Source organism: Pristiophorus japonicus, chromosome 4 (genome assembly GCF_044704955.1).
Source record: "Pristiophorus japonicus isolate sPriJap1 chromosome 4, sPriJap1.hap1, whole genome shotgun sequence".
In the NCBI taxonomy this organism is placed as follows: Eukaryota; Metazoa; Chordata; class Chondrichthyes; family Pristiophoridae; genus Pristiophorus; species Pristiophorus japonicus.
In genome coordinates, this window is record NC_091980.1 from 55,434,213 (window position 1) to 55,460,544 (window position 26,332).

The 26,332-nt window shown below is 45.0% G+C and overlaps 1 pseudogene; it reads left to right on the top strand.

The window, feature by feature from the left end:
- Positions 1 to 1,302: 1,302 nt before the first annotated feature.
- LOC139263539 (U2 spliceosomal RNA) lies at positions 1,303 to 1,537 on the top strand (annotated as a pseudogene).
- Positions 1,538 to 26,332: the final 24,795 nt, after the last annotated feature.

The window sequence follows — 26,332 nt, forward strand, 5'->3', positions numbered from 1 at the left end:
CACTCTCTCCTTGGAACAGGATAACCTCTCATCATGATCAATGCCACAAAAGGTTTACAAGTAGACAGAAAAGTTTTGAGCCTAGTGCAAATATGTCATACTCCAGATATCACACTTCAAAGTATTACACTTTGTTGCACATACAAAACAATTTTTGAAATATAAGGAAAAAAGTCAGCTACTAATACTACTGTCCCGATGCCTGAAAGTTGCAAGCAATTTACAATCCTTCATCAAACAACCATTAAACTATAATTGACCTAAGGCTCTGTTCAATTAACAACAATTAGGTTTTGGGTATGAACAGCACACAATGTTTTGCTACTCCCGCCTGTATCATTTTTCAAAGTAAAAGCTCCCACAATTTACCTTCAGAGCTGTTAAGGCCAGAGAGCAGGAGATCATTTCAGTCTGGTGTAACTTTAAACTTGAAATCAAAGTCATCAAGTGTGTCAGATAGGTAATTTACTACTTTCTGGCACTCCAACTGACTTGGGAATTCCTCGGGCTAAATACTCAGAGGAATTGTATTTAACTTAGGTCACCCTGACCCAGATAGAATGCTCAACCTCAAGAGCTTCAAAACCACAAAGTAACACTTTTGGTTGCTCGTGATCTACCAGTTCTGATGTAAAGTCAGAATTGTGATCCGTGAGGATGCCATGATAAGTTGACTCATAAATGAAACCTCACCACAGTTTTAACCATGCATTAATATTTTAAACAAAACACTTTTTTCTTGAAGCTTTACCGTTTCAAAATCATTTTGATCAAGGCAGCACAGCTTGGCAGTTTAGAGCCTTACAATATGCCATCGAGTGGTGGTTCATAGCCACCATCTCCCACATGCTGAGTTGTTGATCCCAAATGTGCTTCTGTGGGGAGGTCTGAGTGGAGGCCAAGTAGCTTTCACAGGATGAGAGGAGCAATGGGAGCGGCCTTTTGGCTAAGATCTGCATAACCAACCTGACCAGCCACCATGACTTCCGGGTGGTTTCTCCCTGGTCAGGAAGGTATATGCTTACATTTTTGTAAACAGGAGGTGGGTGGGATTGGTGACCCATCCACCTCCACGGAGGTGTGTGGGGGACCTGACCCATCCACCTCCATGGCACGAACCTGGTATTGCAGTACTTCCAGGAACGGTGCAGTGGCTCTAGGCCTTTTGGCTAAGAGCATTGGCGCAGAGTGATCCTTGACTGGTGCAGGGTGACCTCTGGCGTTTGTGACTTGACAAAGAATTGGAAACGATTGGCTACGAATTTATTTAAAAAAAAAAAAAAAAAAATGGGAGATATAGTCATCGCTTCTCGGCCTTTTGGCTAAGATCAAGTGTAGTACCGTTTCTGACCAGCCACCATGACCTCCGGGTGGTTTCTCCCTGGTCAGGAAGGTATATGCTTGCATTTTTGGAAACAGGAGGTGGGTGGGGAGGGTTGACCCATCCACCTCCACGGAGGTGTGTGGGGGACCTGACCCATCCACCTCCATGGCACGAACCTGGTATTGCAGTACTTCCAGGAACGGTGCAGTGGCTCTAGGCCTTTTGGCTAAGAGCATTGGCGCAGAGTGATCCTTGGCATGTGCAAGGTGACCTCTGGCGTTTGTGATTTGACAAAGAATTGGAACGATTGGCTACGAATTAAAAAAAAAAAAAATGGGAGATATAGTCACCTACAGGATCTACTCTGTCTTGCAACTCTGAACAACTGGCTATAATTATCATCAAAGGCAGTCCCTCGAAATCGAGAAAGACTTGTTTCCACTCTAAAAGTGAGTTCTTAGGTGACTGAACAGTCCAATACGGGAATTACAGTCTCTGTCACAGGTGGGACAGACAGTCGTTGAAGGAAAGGGTGGGTGGGGAGTCTGGTTTGCCACACGCTCCTTCTGCTGCTTGCGCTTGATTTCTGCATGCTCTCGGCGACAAGATGCGAGGTGCTCAGCGCCCTCCCGGATGCTCTTCCTCCACTTAGGGTGGTCTTTGGCCAGGGACTCCCAGGTGTCGATGGGGTGTTGCATTTCATCAAGGAGGCTTTGAGGGTGTCCTTGAAACGTTTCCACTGCCCACCTGGGGCTCGCTTACCAAGTAGGAGTTCCGAGTAGAGCGCTTGCTTTGGGAGTCTTTTGTCGGGCATGCGAATAATATGACATTGGCAGAAGGCTAGGAGCAGCAAAACAGTTTATCCCATTGCCTGGAGAAGGTGTGTGGTACAGACAGAGCTCAGAAAAAAGAATGAAAATAAAAATAATTTTAGCATTTTATATCTTATTGATTTGCTATTAAACAGGACTATTCACAAAAAGAGTTATTTACAGGACTAATATTATGGGTGAGATATTGAACAGTTCAATACAGAACCAGATAACTGGAAACTGTTCACACGAGGTTAAACAAACAAACCAATTAGACAAGTCTCTTTTAGATGTATTGAGCATATTTACTGATAAGAATCAAATAATATAGGTGATGAATGTAGTTTCAGTTTTCTTTGTCGGTATTCACGAATTTCTACGTGAAATTGTAACCAAGATCCTACATACTAGGGGCTCCTGATGTGTGTATGCACCACATGTGTATTACTGAGTTGGATAGGCCAGGAAAACCCTAGGTTTGATCCTTGGTCTGTGCTTAAGTGATCTTACTGTCCTGAAGTAGTACAATTTACTTGGCATTCATTGCCAGCTAATGGAAAATTAGCCATGGTTTCATGACCAATTCTCAGGAGCAGTGTTTGCCTTACGAAGGCCTCATGTAAAGGTTTGGTTTGATGCCCCTACATTTTATTAGGCATTGATACTAAATACTACGTAGTACCTACGTAATCTGGTGTAAAATCTGCACACATACGATTGTAAAAAGGTAAGTTTGCAATAGGTAATATAAAAATAGTTGACAGAATGACCAGGGATCAGTTATTACCAGTGAGTAGATGTCCTTTCCATTAAAATAAATTAACTGAAATTTACTTCATTGGCTGTAAAATGCTTTGGGACGTCCTGAGGTTGTGGCAGCTGCTATATAAATGCAATTTCTTTCTTTTTTTTACAATACTTAAATATTAATAATATAATCCCATTTACACCTACTCTAGACCTACCTTTTATTTCTTTACTTGTCCCATTACCATTTCCTTTTGCCTTGCACCATCATCCCTTTTGTCACTTAATCTCTCCTGGCTTCCACCCTATCACAGACCTTCCCTTTTGTTCTTTCCCCCCTCCCCCTTTCCCTGCCCCTGTACTTGTTTAAAACCTGTTGCATCTCTAACCTTTTCCAGTTCTGATGAAATGTTATCGACCTGAAATGTTAACTTTGTTTCTCTCTCCACCAATGCTGCGTGACATGTTGATTATTTCTAGCATTTTCTGTCAGATTTCCAGCATCTGCAGTATTTTGCTTTTGTAATACTTATATGTTTATCTACAGACCCGGCATCAGCACTGCGAGTAAGGTCGTGTTGCTGAATCACATATTGTGGCTTTCAATACACTGGGAATTGGGTATAAAGAAGACATATGTTAGCAAAATGATTTAAGTGCTTTTCATTCTCTGTGGTGATAGGTTTGCTTCTCAGTGTGATTTTTCACAAGAAATCTCTGTGAGGAACATTTAAATTTTCACAGTAGTTGTTAATATAACTGAAAGTATTTGTACAAGTTAACACACATAAATGTATGCATTAATTTTCTCAAAATTTGTTCCTTAAATATTAAAATCATTCTTTTTCATCTCCCCTTTCTTGTTTTATTTTATGAGGATGAGATTCCCTTTCTTCCCACCCAATTTTCTTCCCTTCTCTCTAGAAATCATTGTGTCTTGTTGTGATACGGCTCCAGAGATGCACACAACTCACTGATACATCATATAAGTAGCCATTCTTCCTGTCTATACCATGATATTTGACTGTGGAAGACATCACAGCTGATCCCAATATCATTAACCAAATGTACATTTTTCAGCAAGGTCCACTGATTGTGATCAGGACCAGGAACCCCAGCTGTATTTCCCTTTTCCTGTTCAGGATCACCAAGGTTAATTGGGGTTACACAGTCTTTTTATGTTGAGATCAGCTACATTAGTACATATTACAGATCAACAGTTTAACTAGGGACCTTCATAATCTGTTTGGCAAACTACCAGATTTTAAGCAGTGCATTTACTCACTAAATCATGATTTGACATTTTTCAAAATTTTACAACAGCAGTTACATGTATATAACAACCAAAATTATAAAAATGGAAATATTATAGCACATAAAATTTAAAAAGGCTGTACAAATAATTGACCGCTTTAAAATGTTGTAAATTTAGCCTTGCACCTGGCGAATAGGTGTCCAGATATGCACACGAAGTTCTCCTGGTTCAACTATTATTCTCTCTGAATACGCAATGCCCTACAGCATTCTGACTCTGGCAAGTCATAAAGGATCCTCCAGCTACACTGGGGAAAGGGTCAGTCAATTTATCTGTTCATCGATACATGGGCATCTGCAGCAAATAACTCCAAGGGCTCAATTTTCCCTAAAGCCGTTTTTTAGCGTATTGCCAGAGTTACACCCATTTTTCTAGGCCACAAATAAATGTGCCAAGTTTTCCCGTTCTATTTTTTGAAACTGACGCCGCGCAGCCTGTCCTGTAGCCTCGGGAAGTGGAGCCTAATGTCTGCGCTGAAAAAATGATGCCGCCCCTTCTGTGCATGTGCGAAAAAAAGGACGTTTTTGACGTGATTCCCATGGGTGCACATGCACAGTACAGCTCCTGGTCTGCAATCGGCCGTTTTTAAAGAGCCAGTTGTGTGTGAGAACGTTGAATGCTGTGTGAGAACTTTAATTATCATTGGAAAAATCGGAGCTACAATACAAGATGCAACACGGCGCAAGGACCAAGAATTTCTTACAGGATGAAGTGGAGGCACTTGTTACTGTGATTGAAGGCAGACGGCAGGAGCTGGACACCAGCAGAGGTCGCATAAAAGTTCCACCCAAAGAAATGAAGAACCAACTTGCAAAAGATTACTGTGCAATGGTGACCACCCTGATGTCTGGAGGCCAGTGCAAAAAGAAGTGGCAGGAACTTGGTCAAGTAGTTAGTGTAAGTAATATTTTCACTTTGCAATGGAATTGCAATTGTAAATGTGATAATCTGTATATGTTTCACCCAGCAAAAAGACACCCTCTCTAAAAAGTTATATTTTCATCTTTGCAGAGGAAAGTGGCACACAACAAAGAAGAAAGAACTCGAAAAGGAGGAGGCCAGGCAAATCTGCACCCACTGACACCCTTGGAAGAGAGGGCCGCTGCTTTGATGGGACCTGCCTGGAGAAAAGCAACCACCACTGCACAAGCTGGGCCCACACTTGAGGGAGAGGGTAAGTCCTGCAAATTCCACAGTCTGGCTTTCCTGAATGTTAAGTACTGCACGGGCTAGCCATGCTTCAGTTCATGGGGATGTCTCCGTCAGCTACGTTTCGGTTGATGCAATGTGCTATCATTCATCATGGTCCTTCAAATCAGCCTGCGCTGAGTGAGCCTACTCATGCCACCCACCCTGCCCCCTCCTCTGTTGCTAATCATTTGTCTATTGTGTTATATTTTTCAGAACTTGAGGCCAACCCTGATGATGCAAAAGAAGATTCAAATGAGGACCAGCCTGAAGAGGAGAACATTTTCCAATCCCACCTTCTAGACCAAGAGCATGGGGGTGAGGGGGAGGGAATGGATGAAGCCCCCACTGTTGTACTCACTTTGGAGGAGGTGCAGGTGCTGACTATTGAGGTGCCTGCCCTTTCCCTGAGTAGTGGTTTGAGTGTTGGTGGGACATTCCATGGTTTCCCACCGTCCAAGGTTGAGGATTCCAGTGGGGTGCAGCGAGGCACATCCAGGGCCCCACCATCCCAGGCAGCGGATGCCAGTGGACTGCAGCAAGGCACACTCAGGGTGAGGAGGGAAGGAGAGCTCGACCATGCTCTCCTGAGATACAGGATCTAATAGATGTGGTTCACATGATGGCAATGAGTGCGGATAGTATTGACCGTACCTGATCACTCCTGGACACCATCATTGGAGTGGGTGATGAGGTATCGGGACTGTCGGGAGAAGTAACAACACTCTCACGAGAAATGGTAACGTTTTCTGGGAACATGAAGGAGGGAATATCTCTGTCAGCAGAAACAATGTCGGTGCACATGAGGGAATGTCGCAGGTAGTTCAAGCGCTGTCAGTGAACATGAGGGAGGGAATGTTGCAGGTAGTTGACACATTGTTGCTCAACATGAGGGAGGGCATGTCACAGACAGGTGAGACACTGTCAGCGAACATGAAGGAGGGAATGTTAGAGGTAGTTGAGACACTGTCAGGGCACATGAGGGAGGGAATGTCGGAGTTAGCTGCTGCAATAAGGGAACATGCCCAGACCCCGCGCCCATTGACAGAATCAACTGCCACTCCCACTCCAATCCCCAAACCAGCCTCTGAAGAGGCCCAAGCCGGGCCTTCCACATTACTGGCTGCCGCCCCCTCCCCGCCATCAAGAAGTGTGCATTACCCAAGATGTTCGAAACAATAAGCTTGGTACCAACCCAAGAAACTGCGCCACCGCCTGTGGCAGGGGTGATGGAGTCACCAAGACCAAGCGCAGTGGGCAGTCTTAGAATAAGGTGGAGGAGAGATGGGTGCAGCCTTTTTTTGCTGCTGCTGTTGTTGTTATTATTGTTGTTGTTACTGTTGTAACTGTTCTCAAATTAAAAGTTTTTTGTAAGTTATGTAAATTTACAATTTTAAAAGTTAGTAAATGATCTTAAAGTTTGTAAGTGATCTTAAGTGAAAACTTTAAAGTTTGATACAAGAATAATTTTTATTGACGTTAAGTTGAGTACGAACAAATGTTCGTTAAACTTTTGAATAAAATATATTTTAAATTATAACTGAATCATTGACATTATTTGTTCCATTATTAACACAACTTTTGGAACTTGAAAAATCATTTCCATTATTTGTTTGATTATTAACACAACTTTTTGAAGTGAACAAGAATCATTTCCATCATTTGTTCCATTAACACAACACAAAATTATGGAACAGGTCGAAACAGTAAACATGGTCCATTTGGAATAGCTGCCGCTGAGCCTTCACGGGTGAGGTGCTGGTGCAAGGCTCGAGCAATCCTCCGCCGTCGTGCTCCGGGTTCAGGTATGACTTCCTCCTCCTCCTCCTCATCATCTGCATCTTTCTCATCATTATCGTCAGCCACTCTCAACTCAGGTGGGTCTTCTACTACCAGCTGCTGCTGCCGCCTCATGATGGCTACGTTATGCAGCATGCAGCACACAACAGTGAACTGACCGACAATCTCAAGCAAGTATTGCAAATAGCCTCCAGAATGGTCCAGGCATCGGAAACGCTGTTTCAAGATGCCAAGGGTCCTCTCTATTATGCTGTGCGTCGCAATGTGCGACATGTTGTATTCCTGGTCAGCTTCCATCTGGGTTACGCATAGGGGCATCATGAGCCAGGTGGCGAGGCCGTACCCTTTGTCTCCTAGTAGCCAGCTCTGCCCTTCTGCCTGCTGCTTAAACATGGCAGATATAATGCTCTCGCATAGGATGAACGCATCATGGGTGCTCCCAGGGTATCTTGCATCAACCGACATGATGCGATGCATGTTGTCACACACGAGTGGCACATTAACGGAGCGGAAGCCTTTTCTGTTCCTGCACATCTCGGAATCCTCCAAAGGTGCTTGCAAGGCGATGTGGGTAAGGCGTCTTGCCCATCATCCTACGTGCTCTGAGGTTCCTCATGCAATGACGTTGAATGAATTGTCTCCTCTGCAGCATCATCATGCAGAAGGCTTGCACAAGGTATGGCATTGTCAGTATTGCCCCCATGATTACATTTTACCTTTGCAAGATGCTCAAAATGCAGACAGGCAGGACAAGATTCTTTATTCTCTCTCCCCACAAGATCTATATGGACCACACCCAGGTCTGAGCAGGTGCAGTGATTGGAACCTCCCCCTCGCACCCCGCCCGGGCTACATTTGATGGGTAGTGCAGGCTTATGATGCCTTCTGTATGCCTTCCACAGGCCCCCACCCCTCCTCGGGCTTCTTTTGAAGCCAAGCCCCTATGTCCAGGCAAGTATCAGATTATGCCGGCCGACACTCCAACACTCGAGCCCTGTTTGCAGACGTTCGGTGGTGGCGTGTCAGTTTAAAAAAATCTGAAAACTTACAGAATTCCATCAAACCTCCATTTACTGCATTTTAAGATAAAAAAAATAACCTTTATTATGCATGTTTAAGTGTTCTTTGCTCCCTCCAAAACTTCGCTGAAAAATAATGGTGTCTTTATGCGCCAATTTTTCTTAACTCACCAGAAGATTTATCGGGAGTGGTCACGTACGCCGACCTAGGAGAAATTTTTTGGGGGCAAACTTACAGAATTAAGAAAAACTGGCGCACACATGACGCAAAAAAAACGCACTTAAAAAAATCGTAACTAACTGAGTTACGCTGGTGCACATTCATTGGGGAAATGTTAATTTTTTAACTTACGCCAAAAAAAGCAGTGCGCGTCAAAAAAAAACTGGGGAAAATTGAGCCCAATAATAGGACAAACACTACAGTTTAGGCCTGGAATTTCCGATTGGTATTGTTTTGATACTGTTGTGTAACCCATTGATTTTAAGTGAGTTACCACTGGCATTAAAATGACGTTGATCAGAAAATCTCAGCTTAAGTGTTTATATTTAGATACTGAAAGCATTCAGAATAAAATGCTCGCGTTAGATGCATATATAGCAGGAGGTGAGGTTACACAGATGGAAATTAATTCAATATTCGGGTGTATAAGATGTTGTGCAAGGATAGAGAAAACAGAAGAGGAGAAGTATCTATATATGTTCTTGAGAATTAGAAATTAAGGAAGAGAAATTGACATTCCAGGGAAGACATAATCTGAAATAGTCTGGCTTGATCATACAAGCAGGAGAGGACAGAATTAACAGCGGAAACCTTACAAGGGGATAACTTGCACCTAGGTCTGCATCTTGCAAGTGATCAGGTAAGCATCCTTAATATAAGTCCCGAGCATAGTGGTTATTTTATTGATCTAGTAATCCAGAGGCCTGGACTAATGATCCAGAGACACGAGTTCAAATCCCACTTACGGCAGTTGGAGAATTTAAATTCAGATAATTAAATAAATCTGGAATGAAAAGCTCGTATCAGTAATGGTGACCGTGAAACTACCGGATTGTCGTAAAAACCCATTTGGTTCACTAATGACTTTTAGGGAAGGAAATCTGCTGCCCTTACCTGGTCTGGCCTATATGTGACTCCAGATCCACAGCAATGTGGTTGACTCTTAACTGTCCTTTACGGTTCAAGAAGGCGGCTCACCACCACCTTCACAAGGGCAATTAGGGATGGGCAATAAAGCCACCTTTGCCAGCGATGCCCACATCCCATAAACAAATTTTGGGGACTAGTGACTAAATTTTAGATTATCTTGTTATCTGCACCAATACGAATTAGGGAAAAAATGTATCAGGGCCAAAAATAATCAGCCCTTCTGGCACACTCCCACCACAATTCCGGGATCAGCCTGCTGGGCCAGAAAACTGAATGGGTCCTGAGACTCGGCCACGAAACCCACCCCCCCCCCCTCCCCCGGCCAAAAGGGAACGGTAGCATAAGTAGTAATCTGAAGACATGAGTTCAAATCCCACCACAACAGCTGTGGAATTTAAATTCATATAGAAACATAGAAAATTGGTGCAGGAGCAGGCCATTCGGCCCTTTGAGCCTGCACCGCCATTCAATATGATCATGGCTGATCATGCAACCTCAGTACCCCAACCCTGCCTTCTCTCCATACCCCCTGATCCCTTTAGCCATAAGGGCCACATCTAACTCCCTTTTGAATATGTCCAACGAACTAGATTCAACAACTTTCTGTGGCAGAGAATTCCACAGGTTCACAACTCTCTGGGTGAAAAAGTTTCTCCTCATCTATAGGCTTACCCCTTATCTTTAGACTGTGACCCCTGGTTCTGGACGTCCTCAACATCAGGAACATTCTATCTGCATCGAACCTGTCCAGTCCCGTCAGAATTTTATAAGTTTTTATGAGATCCCCTCTCATTCTTCTAAATTCCAGTGAGTATAAGCCTAGCCGATCCAGTCTTTCCTCAAATGTCAGTCCTGCCATCACAGGAATCAGTCTGGTGAACCTTCGCTGTACTTCCTCAATAGCAAGCACCTCCTTCCTCAGATTACGAAAACAAAACTGCACACAATACTCAAGGTGTGGTCTCACCAAGGCCCTGTACAACTGCAGTAAGACCTTCCTGTCCTATACTCAAATCCTCTCGCTATGAAGGCCAGCATGCCATTTGCTTTCTTTACTGCCTGCTGTACCTGCATGCCTACCTTCAATGACTGATGTACCATGACATCCAGGTCTCTTTGTATCTCCCCTTTTACTAATCTATCAACATTCAGATAATAATCTGCCTTCCTGTTTTTGCCACCAAATTGGATAACCTCACATTTATCCACATTATACTGCATCTGCCATGCATTTGCCCATTCACCTAACCAGTCCAAGTCCCCCTGCAGCCTCTTAGCATCCTCCTCGCAGCTCACATGCTACCCAGCTTAGTGTCATCTGCAAACTTGGAGATATTACCTTCAATTCCTTTGTCTAAATCATTAATGTATATTGTAAATAGCTGGGGTCCCAGCACTGAACCCTGCGGTACCCCACTAGTCACTACCTACCATTCTGAAAAGGACCCGTTTATTCCCACTCTTTGCTTCCTGTCTGCCAACCAGTTCTCTATGCACGTCAATACATTACCCCCAATAACTTGTGCCTTCATTTTGCACACTAATCTCTTGTGTGGGACCTTGTCAAAAGCCTTTTGAAAGTCCAAATACACCACATCCACTGGTTCTCCCTTATCCACTCTACTCGTTACATCCTCAAAAAAACTCTAGAAGATTTGTCAAGCATGATTTCCCGTTCATAAATCCATGCTGACTTGGACCGATCATGTCACTGCTTTCCAGATGCGCTGTTATTCCATCTTTAATAATTGATTCCAGCATTTTCCCCACTACCGATGTCAGGCTAACCAGTCTATAATTCCCTGTTTTCTCTCTCCCTCCTTTTTTAAAGAGTGAGGTTACATTAGCTACCCTCCAATCCATAGGAACTGATCCAGAGTCCATGGAATGTTGGAAAATGATCACCAATGCATCCACTATTTCTAGAGCCACTTCCTTAAGTACTCTGTGATGCAGACTATCAGGCCCTGGGGATTTATCAGCCTTCAGTCCCTTCAATTTCCCTAACACCATTTCCTGACTGATAAGGATTTCCCTCAGTTCCCCCTTCTCACTCGACCCTCGGTCCCCTAGTATTTTTATATAATTTAATTAGTATAATTAAATACATCTGGAATAAAAAGCTAGTGTCAGTTTAACACCAGACACTCTGGAACACTGAATGCTTAGATGTAAGCCTGTGTCTATAATTGTCCGTGAGTTGCCAAAGTGATCTGTGTTGCCAGGATGCCTCCGCCCGATAGGAAAGAAAAATCAGAGATAAAGCCACTCAGTTGTAACAAAAACAGAAAATGCTGGAAATCTCAGCGGGTCAGGCAGCATCTGTGGAGAGAAACAGAGTCAATGTTTCAGGTCAATGACCCTTCTAAGATTCAGAATAGATCTAGCAGCTCAAAACTGGGCATCCATGAGGCACTGTGGGCCATCAGCAGCAGCAGAATTATATCCCTCACTCTATTATTACCATCAAGTCAGGTGACCAACCGTGGTTCAATGAGGAGTGTAGAAAAGCATGCCACGAGCAGCACCAGGTGTACCTAAAAATGAGGTACAACTTGGGGAAACTACAACACAGGACTACATGCATGCTAAACAACAGAAGTAGCATGCTATAGACAGGGCTAAGTGATCCCACAATCAACGGATCAGTTCAAAGCTCTGCAATCCTGCTACATCCAGTCATGAGTGGTGGTGGACCAATAAACAACTGACGAGAGGAGGAGGCTCCATGAATATCCCATCCTCAATGATGGCGGTGCAAAAGACAAGGCTGAAATGTTTGCAACCATCTTATCTATCTAATCGTAGCCAGAAAATATCCAGCAATGGTTTCACTTCCCACTCCTGCATCGTTACCTCTGGTGTTCCCCAAGGATCTGTCCTTGGTCCCCTCTTATTTCTCATCTATATGCTGCCCCTTGGTGATATCATCCGAAAACACGGAGTCACTTTCCACATGTACGGAGACGACACCCAGCTCTACCTCTCCACCACTTCTGTCGACCCCTGCTTGGTATCTAAATTGTCAGATTGCTTGTCCAACATCCAGTACTGAAAGAGCAGAAATTTTCTCCAATTAAATATTGGGAAGACCGAAGCCATTATCTTTCGTCCCCGCCACAAACTGCATTTCTTAACCACTGACTCAATCCCGCTCCCTAGTATCAATGTGAGGGTGAACAAGACTGTTCGCAACCTAGGTGTCATATTTGACTCTAAAATGGGTTTACAGCCACATATCCGCGGCATAACTAAAACCGCCCTTTTCCACCTCCGTAACATTGCCCGCCTCCGCTCCTGCCTCAGCTCTTCTGCTGCTGAAACCCTTGTTCATGCCTTTGTTACCTCTAGACTTGACTACTCCAACTCACTCCTGGCCGCACTTCCACATTCCACACTGCGTAAACTTGAAGTCATCCAAAACTCAGCAGCCCATGTACTAACCCACACCAAGTCAAGATCACCCATCACCTCTGTGCTTTCTGACCTACATTGGCTCCCAGTTAAACCATGCTTCGATTTCAAAATTCTCATTCTTGTTTACAAATCATTCTATGGACTTCCCCCTCCCTATCTCTGTAATCTTTTTCAGCCTCACAATCCCACAAGCTGTCTGCGCTCCTCAAATTCTGGCCTCTTGAACCATCCCCCATTATAACTGCTCAACCATCGGTGGCCTGGGCCCTAAGCTCTGGAACTTCCTCCCTAAACCTCTGCGACTCTCTACCTCTCTTTCCTCCTTTAAGACGCTCGTTAAAACCTACCACTTTAAACAAGCTTCTGTGGCTCGGTGTCAAATTTATCTGTTTGTAACACTATTGTGAAGTGCCTTGGGACGTTTTACTATGTTAAAGGTGCTATATAAATAAAAGTTATTATTATTATATTATCTTCAGCCGGAAGTGCCGAGTGGATGATCTATCTTGACTTCTTCCTGAGGTCCCCACCATCACAGCAGCCAGTTTTCAGCCAATTCAATTCACTCCACATGATATCAAGAAATGGCTGAGCGCACTGGATACAGCAAAGGCTATGGGCCACGACAATATCCCGGCTGTCGTGCTGAAGTCTTGTGCTTGAGAACTAACCAAGCTGTTCCAGTATAGCTACAACACTGGTATCTACCCGACAATGTGGAAAACTGTCCAGGCAAGTCCTGTCCACAAAAAGCAGGACAAATCCAATCTGGCCAATTACCACCCCATCAGTCTATTCTTAATCATCAACAAAATGATGGAAGGTGTCGTCGACGCTGCTATCAAGTGGCACTTAATCACCGATGCTCAGTTTGGTTTCCGCCAGGACCACTCGGCTTCAGACCTCATTACAGCTTTGGATCAAACATGGACACAAGAGTTGAATTGCAGAGGTGAGGTGAGAGTGACTGTCCTTGAAATCAAGGCAGCATTTGACCAAGTGTGGCACCAAGGAGCCCTAGTAAAATTGAAGTTAATGGGAATCAGGAGAAAGATTCTCCACTGGTTGAAGTCAGACCCAGCACAAAGGAAGATGGTTGTGGATGTTGGAAGGGCAATCATCTTAGCCCCAGGACATTGGTGCAGTAGTTCCTCAGGGCAGTGTCCTAGCCCCAACCATTTTCAACTGCTTCATCAATTACCTTCCCTCCATCATGTCAGAAGTGGGGCTTAATATTTCCTTACTATACAGTATAAATGCAAACGAGGCCCATACTTGAGAAAAGATCACTCTGTGACCAGTTACCTTTATTAGCAAGAGGCAGACGGTGGGTGGAGCTTCCTCTTTTATACCGGAAAGTCCAGATTAGGAGTGTCTCCCACAAGTTCGCCCCCTGTGGTCAGTGTTATCAAGGTATACAACTTAGGTCAGCTTATACATGGGTTACAATGATAGTTGAATACATGACACCACCTCCCCCACAAAGTCTTAGTGGGATCACAGGTTAAGTCTCTCTGGTGGTTTACGTTCCCTTATAGAGCGCCTGAGTTGGGGCTCCAGTTGTTGGGCACTGGCCTGAGTGTCTGCTGTTTGCGGTGCCTCAGGCCTGTCCGGACTGCCCACAGTGACTGGGCTCTCCTCTACTTGGTTCTGGTGTTCGGTCACCTGTGGTGGAGTAAACTCTACATCGTGTTCTTTTCTGCTTCTTCTATGGGGTTGCTGAACCTCCTTTTAGTTTGATCCGTGTGTTTGCGGCAGATTTGTCCATTGGTAAGTTTAACTACCAAAACCCTATTCCTCGCTTTGGCATTCACAGTGCCTGTAAGCCATTTGGGCCCTGCAGCATAATTAAGGACAAAAACAGGGTCATTGACATCAATACATCGCGCCCTTGCATTCCTGTCATGGTAGTCACATTGTGACTGATGCCTGCTCTCAATCATTTCTTTCATAGTAGGCTTTTACATATATATAAAACGGAAAAGAGTGATTAAAGTAAATGTTGGTCCCTTAGAAGATGAGAAGGGGGATTTAATAATGGGAAATGTGGAAATGGCTGAGACCTTAAACAATTATTTTGCTTCGGTCTTCACAGTGGAAGACACAAAAACCATGCCAAAAATTGCTGGTCACAGGAATGTGGGAAGGGAGGACCTTGAGACAATCACTATCACTAGGGAGGTAGTGGTGGACAGACTAATCGGACTCAAGGTAGACAAGTCCCCTGGTCCGGATGAAATGCATCCCAGGGTATTAAAAGAGATGGCGGAAGTTATAGCAGATGCATTCGTTATAATCGACCAAAATTCTCTGGGTTCTGGGGCGGTACCAGCGGATTGGAAAGCAGCTAATGTAACACCTCAGTTTAAAAAAGGGGGCAGACAAAAGGCAGGTAACTATAGGACGGTTAGTTTAACATCTGTAGTGGGGAAAATGCTTGAAGCTACCATTAAGGAAGAATAGGAATAGTGCAATCAAGCAGACGCAACATGGATTCATGAAGGGGAAATCATGTTTGACTAATTTACTGGAATTCTTTCAGGATATAACGAGCATGGTGGATAGAGGTGTACCGATGGATGTGGTGTATTTGGATTTCCAAAAGGCATTCGATAAGGTGCCACACAAAAGGTTACTGCAGAAGATAAAGGGACGCGGAGTCAGAGGAAATGTATTGGCATGGATAGAGAATTGGCTGGCTAACAGAAAGCAGAGAGTCGGAATAAATGGGTCCTTTTCGGGTTGGAAATCGGTGGTTAGTGGTGTGCCACAGGGATCGGTGCTGAGACCACAACTGTTTACAATATACTAAGATGACCTGGAAGAGGGGACAGAGTGTAGTGTAACAAAATTTGCAGATGACACAAAGATTAGTGGGAAAGCGGGTTGTGTAGAGGACACAGAGCGGCTGCAAAGAGATTTAGATAGGTTAAGCGAATGGGCTGAGGTTTGGAAAATGTGAAGTCATTCACCTTCGAAAAAAAACAGTAAAAGGGAATATTATTCAAATGGGGAGAAATTACAACATGCTGCGGTGCAGAGGGACCTGGGGGTCCTTGTGCATGAATCCCAAAAAGTTAGTTTGCAGGTGCAGCAGGTAATCAGGAAGGCAACTGGAATGTTGCCCTTCATTGCGAGAGGGATGGAGTACAAAAGCAGGGAGGTCGTGCTGCAACTGTACAGGGTATTGGTGAGGCCGCACCTGGAGTACTGCGTGCAGTTTTGGTCACCTTACTTAAGGAAGGATATACTAGCTTTGGATGGGGTACAGAGATGATTCACTAGGCTGATTCCGGAGATGAGGGGGTTACCTTATGATGATAGATTGAGTAGACTGGGTCGTTACTCGTTGGAGTTCAGAAGGATGAGGGGTGATCTTATAGAAACATTTAAAATAATGAAAGGGATACACAAGATAGTGGCAGAGAGGTTGTTTCCACTGGTCGGGCAGACTAGAACTAGGGGGCACAGCCTCAAAGTAAGGGGGAGCCTATTTAAAACCGAGTTGAGAAGGAATTTCTTCTCCCAGAGGGTTGTGAATCTGTGGAATTCTCTGCCCAAGGAAGCAGTTGAGGCTAGCTCATTGAATGTATTCAAATCATAGATAGATAGATTTTTAACCAATTAAGGGTTAACATAAGAACATAAGAATTAGGAACAGGAGTAGGCCCTCTAGCCCCTCAAGCCTGCTCCGCCATTCAACAAGATTATGGCTGATCTGGCCGTGGACTCAGCTCCACTTACCCGCCCGCTCCCCATAACCCTTAATTCCCTTATTGGTTAAAAATCTACCCATCTGCGACTTGAATACATTTAATGAGCTCGCCTCAACTGCTTTCTTGGGCAGAGAATTCCACAGATTCATAACCCTCTGGGAGAAGAAATTCTTCTCAACTCGGTTTTAAATTGGCTCCCTCATATTTTGAGGCTGTGCCCCCTAGTTCTAGTCTCCCCGACCAGTGGAAACAACCTCGCTGCCTCTATCTTGTCTATCCCTTTCATTATTTTAAATGTTTCTATAAGATCACCCCTCATCCTTCTGAACTCCAACGAGTAAAGACCCAGTCTACTCAATCTATCATCATAAGGTAACCCCCTCATCTCTGGAATCAGCCTAGTGAATCGTCTCGGTACCCCCTCCAAAGCCATATCATTCCTTAAGTAAGGCGACCAAAACTGCACGCAGTACTCCAGGTGCGGCCTCACCAATACCCTATATAGTTGCAGAAGGACCTTCCTGCTTTTGTACTCCATCCCTCTCGCAATGAAGGCCAACATTCCATTTGCCTTCCTGATTACCTGCTGCACGTGCAAACTAACTTTTTGGGATTCATGCACAAGGACCCCCAGGTCCCTCTGCACCGCAGCATGTTGTAATTTCTCCCCATTCAAATAGTATTCCCTTTTTTTGTTTTTTTTCCCAAGGTGGATGACCTCACACTTTCCGACATTGTATTCCATCTGCCAAACCTTAGCCCATTCGCTTGACCTATCTAAATCTCTTTGCAGCCTCTCTGTGTCCTCTACACAACCCGCTTTCCCACTAATCTTTGTGTCATCTGCAAATTTTGTTACACTACACTCTGTCCCCTCTTCCAGGTCATCTATGCATATTATAAACAGTTGTGGTCCCAGCACCGATCCCTGTGGCACACCACTAACCACTGATTTCCAACCCGAAAAGGACCCATTTATCCCGACTCTCTGCTTTCTGTTAGCCAGCCAATTCTCTATCCATGCTAATACAATTCCACTGACCCCGCGTACCTTTATCTTCTGCAGTAACCTTTTGGGTGGCACCTTATCGAATGCCTTTTGAAAATCTAAATATACCACATTCATCGGTACACCTCTATCCACCATGCTCATTATATCCTCAAAGAATTCCAGTAAATTAGTTAAACATGATTTTCCCTTCATGAATCCATGCTGCGTCTGCTTGATTGCACTATTCCTATCGAGATGTCCCGCTATTTCTTCCTTAATGATAGTTTCAAGCATTTTCCCCACTACAGATGTTAAACTAACCAGCCTATAGTTACCTGCCTTTTGTCTGCCCCTTTTTTTAAACAGGCGTTACATTAGCTGCTTTCCAATCCACTGGTACCTCCCCAGAGTCCAGAGAATTTTGGTAGATTATAACGAATGCATCTGCTATAACTTCCGCCATCTATTTTAATACCCTGGGATGCATTTCATCAGGACCAGGGGACTTGTCTACCTTGAGTCCCATTAGCCTGTCCAGCACTACCCCCTAGTGATAGTGATTGTCTCCACGTCTTCCCTTCCCACATTCTTGTGACCAGCAATTTCTGGCATGATTTCTGTGTCTTCCAGTGTGAAGACCGAAGCAAAATAATTGTTTAAGGTCTCAGCCATTTCCACATTTCCCATTATTAAATCCCCTTATCATCTTCTAAGGGACCAATATTTACTTTAGTTACGGGGAGCGGGCTGGTAAGTGGAGCTGAGTCCACGGCCAGATCAGCCATGATCTTGTTGAATGGTGGAGCAGGCTCGAAGGGCTAGATGGCCTACTCCTGTTCCTAATTCTTGTGTTCTTATGTTCTTATAAGGGATAACCTGTTATTGAGCATCCTTTTCATTAGCAGCTCTGCGGGTGGAGCCCCTGTGAGCGAATGTGGTCGGGATCTATTGGCCAACAGGAGGCGTGATAAGCGGCTTTGTCGGGAACCCCCTTGGATTCTGAGCATCCCCTGTTTGATTATCTGCACTGCTTGTTCCGCCTGGCTGTTTGAGGCCGGCTTGAACGGTGCCGTTCTGACATTGTTGATTCCATTGCCTGCCATGAAGTCCTGGAATTCAGTGCTTGTGAAGCACCGGCCATTGTCGCTGACCAAGACATCAGGTAGACCATGGGCGGCGAACATTGCCCGTAGACTTTCTACCGTGGCAGAGGATGTGCTTGAATTCAAAATGGCACACTCAATCCATTTGGAGTAAGCGTCTACTACAACCAAAAATATTTTTCCCATGAAAGGACCTGCGTAGTCCACATGGATGCGTCACCATGGCTTGGCGCGCCAGGACCAGGGGCTAAGGGGGGCTTCCCTGGGTGCGTTGCGCAGCTGAGCACACGTGTTGCACCTGCGAACACAAAGTTCCAGGTCTATCCCTGGCCACCAAACGTGTGACCTGGCAATTGCCTTCATCATGACAATGCCCTTGTGCTCATTGTGAAGTTCTCTGATAAACACCTCTCTGCCCTTCTGGGGCTTGACTACTCGGTTTCCCCACAGTAGGCAATCGGCTTGAATCGAGAGTTCATCCTTGCGCCTATGAAACGGTTTAAACTCCTCAGGGCATGCCCCGTACGTGATTGCCCAGTCCCCATTCAGGACACATTTCTTAACTCAAGACAGTAGTGGGTCTTTATTTGTCCAGACTTTAATCTGACGGGCTGTCACAGGTGTGCCTTCGCTTTCGAAAGCTTCAACAGCCATGACCATCTCAGCATCATGCTCAGCTGCCCCCTCAGTGGTGACTAGTGGTAGCCTGCTGAGTGCATCGGCACAGTTTTCAGTCTGTGCCGAATTGTGTAGTCATAGGCGGCTAACATAAGTGCCCACCTTTTTATGCGGGCCGATGCATTCGCATTTATGGCCTTGTTGTCGGCCAAAAGGGACGTTAGGGATTTGTGATCTGTCACTAGCTCAAATTTCCTGCCAAACAGGTACTGGTGCATTTTTTTTACTACATATACACATGCTAGCATTTCCTTTTCTACCATCCAGTAGCCCCTTTCTGCCCGGGACAGACTTCTCGAGGCATAAGCTACCGGCTGAAACTGACCATTGGCATTCACATGCTGTAACACACACCCGACCCCATAGGACGACGCATCACACGTTAAAACTAGTTTCTTACACGGGTCATATAACGTTAACAGTTTGTTGGATCATAACAAATTGCGTGTTCGATCAAAGGCTCCTTCCTGGCTGTCCCCCCAGACCCAATCAAGACCTTTGCGTAGAAGAACGTGTAGCGGCTCTAACAGCGTGCTCAATTTGGGAAGAAAGTTGCCAAAATAGTTCAGGAGCCCCAGGAACAAACGCAGCTCCGTCGTGTTACAAGGTCTGGGTGCTCTCTGGATCGCTTCCGTTTTGGACGCAGTCGGTCTGATCCCGTCTGCTGCTACCCAGGAATTCTACCTCTGGAGCTAAGAAGACGCACTTCGCCTTTTTCAGTCGCAGCCCTACCCGGTCCAGTCTGCCTAGCACCTCCTCCAGGTTGTGGAGGTGTTCTTCAGTATCGCGACCCATGATGAAGATGTTGTCTTGAAAAACCACCGTCCTTGGAATCGACTTGAGGAGGCTTTCCATATTTCGCTGAAAGATCGCGGCGGCCGAACGAATCCTGAACAGACATCTGTTATACTCAAACAACCCCTTGTGTGTCGTGATGGTGGTCAGCTTCTTTGACTCACTCGCCAGCTCCTGGGTCATGTAAGCTGAGGTCAGGTCCAATTTTGAAAAATGTTTGCCACCTGATAGCGTCGCAAAGAGGTCCTCCGCTCTCAGTAGTGGGTACTGGTCTTGGAGTGACACCCGATTGATAGTGGCCTTGTAATTACCACATATCCTGACCGACCCATCCGCCTTGAGCACCGGCACGATCGGGCTCGCCCAGGCACTGAATTCGACTGGCGAGATGATGCCTTCCCTCAGCAAGCGGTCCAATTCGCATTCTATCTTTTCCCGCATCATGTACGGCACCACTCTGGCCTTGTGATGTACTGGCCTGGCGTCCGGGTTTATGTGAATCACTACCTTGGTCCCCATGAAAGTGCCGATGCTGGATTGAAATAATGAGTCAAATTTGTCCAGGACCTGTGAGCATGATACTCACTGGACAGAAGAAATTGCATTAATATCGCCCCATTTCCAGTTCATGACAGCAAGCCAACTCCTCCCCAGTAGTGCGGGACCGTCCCCCGGGACAATCCAGAGTGGCAACCTGTTCTCTGAATCTTTGTGACTACCATGGCGCTGCCTAGCACCGGAATGATCTCCTTTGTATATGTCCGTAGCAGTGCATCAATCGGCAATAATTTTTGCCTCTTGACCTTGGACACGCACAACCTTTTGAACTTTTTGATACTCATCAGGGATTGGCTGGACCCCGTGTCTCGCTCCATTAATACTGGGATGCCATTGAGGAGCACTTTCATCATTATCGGTGGCGTCCTGGTATATGAACTGTATATGTGCTCCACATGAACTTACTGAACTTCAGCTTCCAGCGAATTCCCCCAGTATTCATTTGGCCTCGTCGGGCTTACATTGGGCCTGTCCTCCTCGTACATCAACCTGGCTGCAGGCTTCCTGCACATACGCGGCAAGTGACCGCTGACATTGCAGTTTCTGCAGGTAAATTGCTGTGGCATGAATCGCCGTTCAGCTAGCCATTGTCTCTGTTGAATTACCCCTTTGGTTCGATTGCATGCTGGGCCATGTCCGATTGCCCTTATCTGCCTAGAGAACTGTGTGCCGTGTTAACAATGTTGACTCCCTGGTCGTTTGCCGCTTTTAAGCCAAGATCTTTGCCATAAATCATTCTGGTCTCTTCCTCCCCTGAGATCATTGTCTGGGCTATCATAGCAGCCGCTTCCAAGGTCAAGTCTTTGGTCTCAATCAGTTTCCTGAAAACCCCAGCGTGCCCAATGCCCTCAATAAAAAAGTCTCGCAGCATCTCCGCTCTGCCTCCTTGATCTGAGGCTCTGGTTCATTGTGAACCTCCGTGGATCTGTCCACTTCTGCAACCTAGTAGTTTGCAGGTTTACCAGGCCTTGCAGCTCGCCTGCGCACTTGTTGGAGGTGTCCCATTGTTCCACAGCCCTTGCAAACGTAGTCTTTGAATCGGCATGAATGGAAACAATGATCACCTCCGCAGCACCAACAAGGTGTTAATGGCCTTGCATTCATCACCCTTGATGGTGGACTCTGAGACATCTGCGGACGTGTAGCTGCTGGTATGTGTGACCTGCCCTGTACATTACGATTCGAAAACAACATCACCTTGTACCAACACTTGGGTGCTGAGAGATTTGCTTCATATTGTCACTGGTGGCAATGAAAGCATGGGCTAGCACTGTGGCCTTACTCAAGGTTGGGGTCTCTACAGTCAATAGTTTGCGAAGTATGGTTTCATGGCCAATGCCAAGTACGAAAAAGTCTCTGAGCATGTGCTCCAAATGTCCTTCAAATTCACAATGTCCTGCAAGGCGTCTTAGCTCGGCGACATAACTCATCACTTCCTGGCCTTCAGACCTTTTGTAGGTGTAGAACCGGTACCTCGCCATCAGAACGCTTTCCTTTGGGTTCAAATGCTCTCGGACCAGTGTGCAAAAATCATCATACAATTTCTCCGTGGGTTTCGCTGGAGTGAACATATTCTTCATCAGGCCATACGTTGGTGCCCCACAGACGGTGAGGAGGATTGCCCTTCGTTTGACAGTGCTCTCTTCCCCATCTAGCTCATTGGCCATGAAGTATTGGTCGAGTCGCTCCACAAAAGTTTCCCAATCATCTCCCTCCGAGAATTTCTCCAGGATGCCCACTGTTCTTTGCATCTTTGGGTTTGCTATCTGTATCTCGTCGCCAGTTGTTGTGTATGGAGAAAGAGTCACACTGAACACTGTGAGCTCAAAGTAAAGTGTGACCTTAGTCTTTTTAGTCTCCAGAGTGCCTCTCCAACTTGTGAATCCTCCTTAAATACCTGTGCTCCCAAGGGATTATGGGATCCCTTGGGACTCCAGGGGATGAGCCCTCTGGTGGCTGTACAGAGTAAATACAAGTTTACATTTCTAACACTTATGTTCTTATGTTCAGCTGGCTAATTTCTAGCCCTGGGTTTGGTCTCACTAGGGCCCTATATAATTGAATTATGACATCTTTACTCATACTCAAATTCTCTTATCCTACTGTCTGTTTCACCTCCAATTAGGTCTGTCATCTTTTTATGCTGATCTGAGCCAATGCCATGGTCCTCTTTAGGGGAGAACTATGTCACTTGCATGTCAATAGGAACATATGAAGGATAATAAATGTTGGCCTAGAAATCCCGGCCCCCCGGGCCCATACTGAGAGCGTACGGACCCGGGAAGGCACTGCAAAAGCAGGTTTTCAGTGCGCAATGCACATGTGCTGAAAACCATCTTTTCCAATCTGTCAAGCTCTGGCTTGACAGATCCTCCCTATCTCCACAGCCAGGACATTCGCATGGGCGAGATTGCTGTATTTACCCATATCTTGCCCAGCGGATGTCCTGAAAACTCTTGCACCTGATAAAAGCAGGCACATTGCCTACTTTTACAGGCGTAAGAGTTTTAAAACATACAAAAACATAATAAAATAAAATTTTAAAAAACACATTTTATTGTTAAAAATCCTGCCCACTATGGTACGTTTATTTTAAACCATAATTTTAAAAACTTTTTTAAAAATCGGAAAAGTATATCATTTTTATGACATTAATAACTTTAATTGAAATTAATCTTAAATATGTCGTGTATTTTTTCTATTTTTTCTATTAATGTTTGGGTGTTTGGGGGCTGTTTCCCAATCATAATAATGGGAACTCCTACTTACGGAGTTCCCATTATTATAAACGAGAAAATATTGTACCTGGAATAGTTGCCCAGAGCCATGTGACCGCAGCTCCAGCTTACAGACATCCAGATGCACACGCGCTCCGACACGCAGTTAGTTGAGGCCTCAGGATCGGGATCGCTGGTGGGCGTAACAGGAACAGGTAAGTGCGCATCTTTTTTTCCTTTTTCAGTTGCTCGCCCGCGGGAAGACCCCGACCGGGATTTCTAAGCCGTTAGGTGTGAAAATGTCAGACTCTGTTGGGCCATGCAATCAGCAGGTGCAAGATAAACATGTTGCTGCTTCCAACTTAAGCTACTGGTGGTTAAAATTCCTCTTGTCAATAACTTTAGTGAAAAAAATCAATGAGTCGGAAACAAGATATCTTCATTTTCCAGTAAAAATATTGAAAGGAGCAGTTTAATTTTCTTTGTTCTTTCCTTGAATGGTCACGATGGAGTCAGAAACAGATGGTAGAAAGGTAAAAAGCAATAGTGGAAGGCCGAGTAAACAAAGGCAAGAAACAAAAAGGGCCACACTGCATCATAATTCTAAAAGGACAAAGGGTGTTAAAAAAACAAGCCTGAAGGCTTTGTGTCTTAATGTAAGGAGCATCCATAATAAGGTGGATGAATTAACTATGCAAATAGATGTTAACGAATATGATGTGATTGGGATTACAGAGACGTGGCTCCAGGGTGATCAGGGTTGGGAACTCAACATCCATGGGTATTCAACATTCAGGAAGGATAGAATCAATGGAAAAGGAGGTGGGGTAGCATTGATGGTTAAAGAGGAGATTAATGAAATAGTTAGGAAAGACATTAGCTTGGATGATGTGGAATCTATATAGGTAGAGCTGCAGAACACCAAAGGGCAAAAAACGTTAGTGGGAGTTGTGTACAGACCTCCAAAAAGTAGTAGTGATGTTGGGGAGGGCATCAAACAGGAAATTAGGGGTGCATGCAATAAAGGTGCAGCAGTTATCATGGGTGACTTTAATATGCATATAGATTGGGCTAACCAAACTGGAAGCAATACGGTGGAGGAGGATTTCCTGGAGTGCATAAGGGATGGTTTTCTAGACCACTATGTCGAGGAACCAACTAGGGGGGAGGCCATCTTAGACTGGGTGTTGTGTAATGAGAGAGGATTAATTAGCAATCTCGTTGTGCGAGGCCCCTTGGGGAAGAGTGACCATAATATGGTGGAATTGTACATTAGGATGGAGAATGAAACAGTTAATTCTGAGACCATGGTCCAGAACTTAAAGAAGGGTAACTTTGAAGGTATGAGGCATGAATTGGCTAGAATAGAATGGCGAATGATACTTAAGGGGTTGACTGTGGATGGGCAATGGCAGACATTTAGAGACCGCATGGATGAACTACAACAATTGTACATCCCTGTCTGGCGTAAAAATTAAAAAGGGAAGGTGGCTCAACCGTGGCTATCAAGGGAAATCAGGGATAGTATTAAAGCCAAGGAAGTGACATACAAATTGGCCAGAAATAGCAGCAAACCCGGGGACTGGGAGAAATTTAGAACTCAGCAGAGGAGGACAAAGGGTTTGATTAGGGCAGGGAAAATAGAGTACGAGAAGAAGCTTGCAGGGAACATTAAGACGGACTGCAAAAGTTTCTACAGATATGTAAAGAGAAAAAGGTTAGTAAAGACAAATGTAGGTCCCCTGCAGTCAGAATCAGGGGAAGTCATAATGGGGAACAAAGAAATGGCAGACCAATTGAACAAGTACTTTGGTTCGGTATTCACTAAGGAGGACACAAACAACCTTCCGGATATAAAAGGGGTCAGAGGGTCTAAGAAGAAGGAGGAACTGAGCAAAATCCTTATTAGTCGGGAAATTGTGTTGGGAAAATTGATGGGATTGAAGGCCAATAAATCCCCAGGGCCTGATGGACTGCATCCCAGAGTACTTAAGGAGGTGGCCTTGGAAATAGCGGATGCATTGACAGTCATTTTCCAACATTCCATACACTCTGGATCAGTTCCTATGGAGTGGAGGGTAGCCAATGTAACCCCACTTTTTAAAAAAGGAGGGAGAGAGAAAACAGGGAATTATAGACCGGTCAGCCTGACATCAGTAGTGGGTAAAATGATGGAGTCAATTATTAAGGATGTCATAGCAGCGCATTTGGAAAGAGGTGACATGATAGGTCCAAGTCAGCATGGATTTGTGAAAGGGAAATCATGCTTGACAAATCTTCTGGAATTTTTTGAGGATGTTTCCAGTAGAGTGGACAAGGGAGAACCAGTTGATGTGGTGTATTTGGACTTTCAGAAGGCTTTCGACAAGGTCCCACAAAAGAGATTAGTGTGCAAAGTTAAAGCACATGGGATTGGGGGTAGTGTGCTGACATGGATTGAGAACTGGTTGTCAGACAGGAAGCAAAGAGTAGGAGTAAATGGGGACTTTTCAGAATGGCAGGCAGTGACTAGTGGGGTACCGCAAGGTTCTGTGCTGGGGCCCCAGCTGTTTACATTGTACATTAATGATTTAGATGAGGGGATTAAATGTAGTATCTCCAAATTTGCGGATGACACTAAGTTGGGTGGCAGTGTGAGCTACGAGCAGGATGCTATGAGGCTGCAGAGTGACTTGGATAGGTTAGGTGAGTGGGCAAATGCATGGCAGATGAAGTATAATGTGGATAAATGTGAGGTTATCCACTTTGGTGGTAAAAACAGAGAGACAGACTATTATCTGAATGGTGACAGATTAGGCAAAAGGGAGGTGCAACGAGACCTGGGTGTCATGGTACATCAGTCATTGAAGGTTGGCATGCAGGTACAGCAGGCAGTTAAGAAAGCAAATGGCATGTTGGCCTTCATAGCGAGAGTATTTGAGTACACGGGCAGGGAGGTGTTGCTGCAGGTATACAGGGCCTTGGTGAGGCCACACCTGGAGTATTGTGTACAGTTTTGGTCT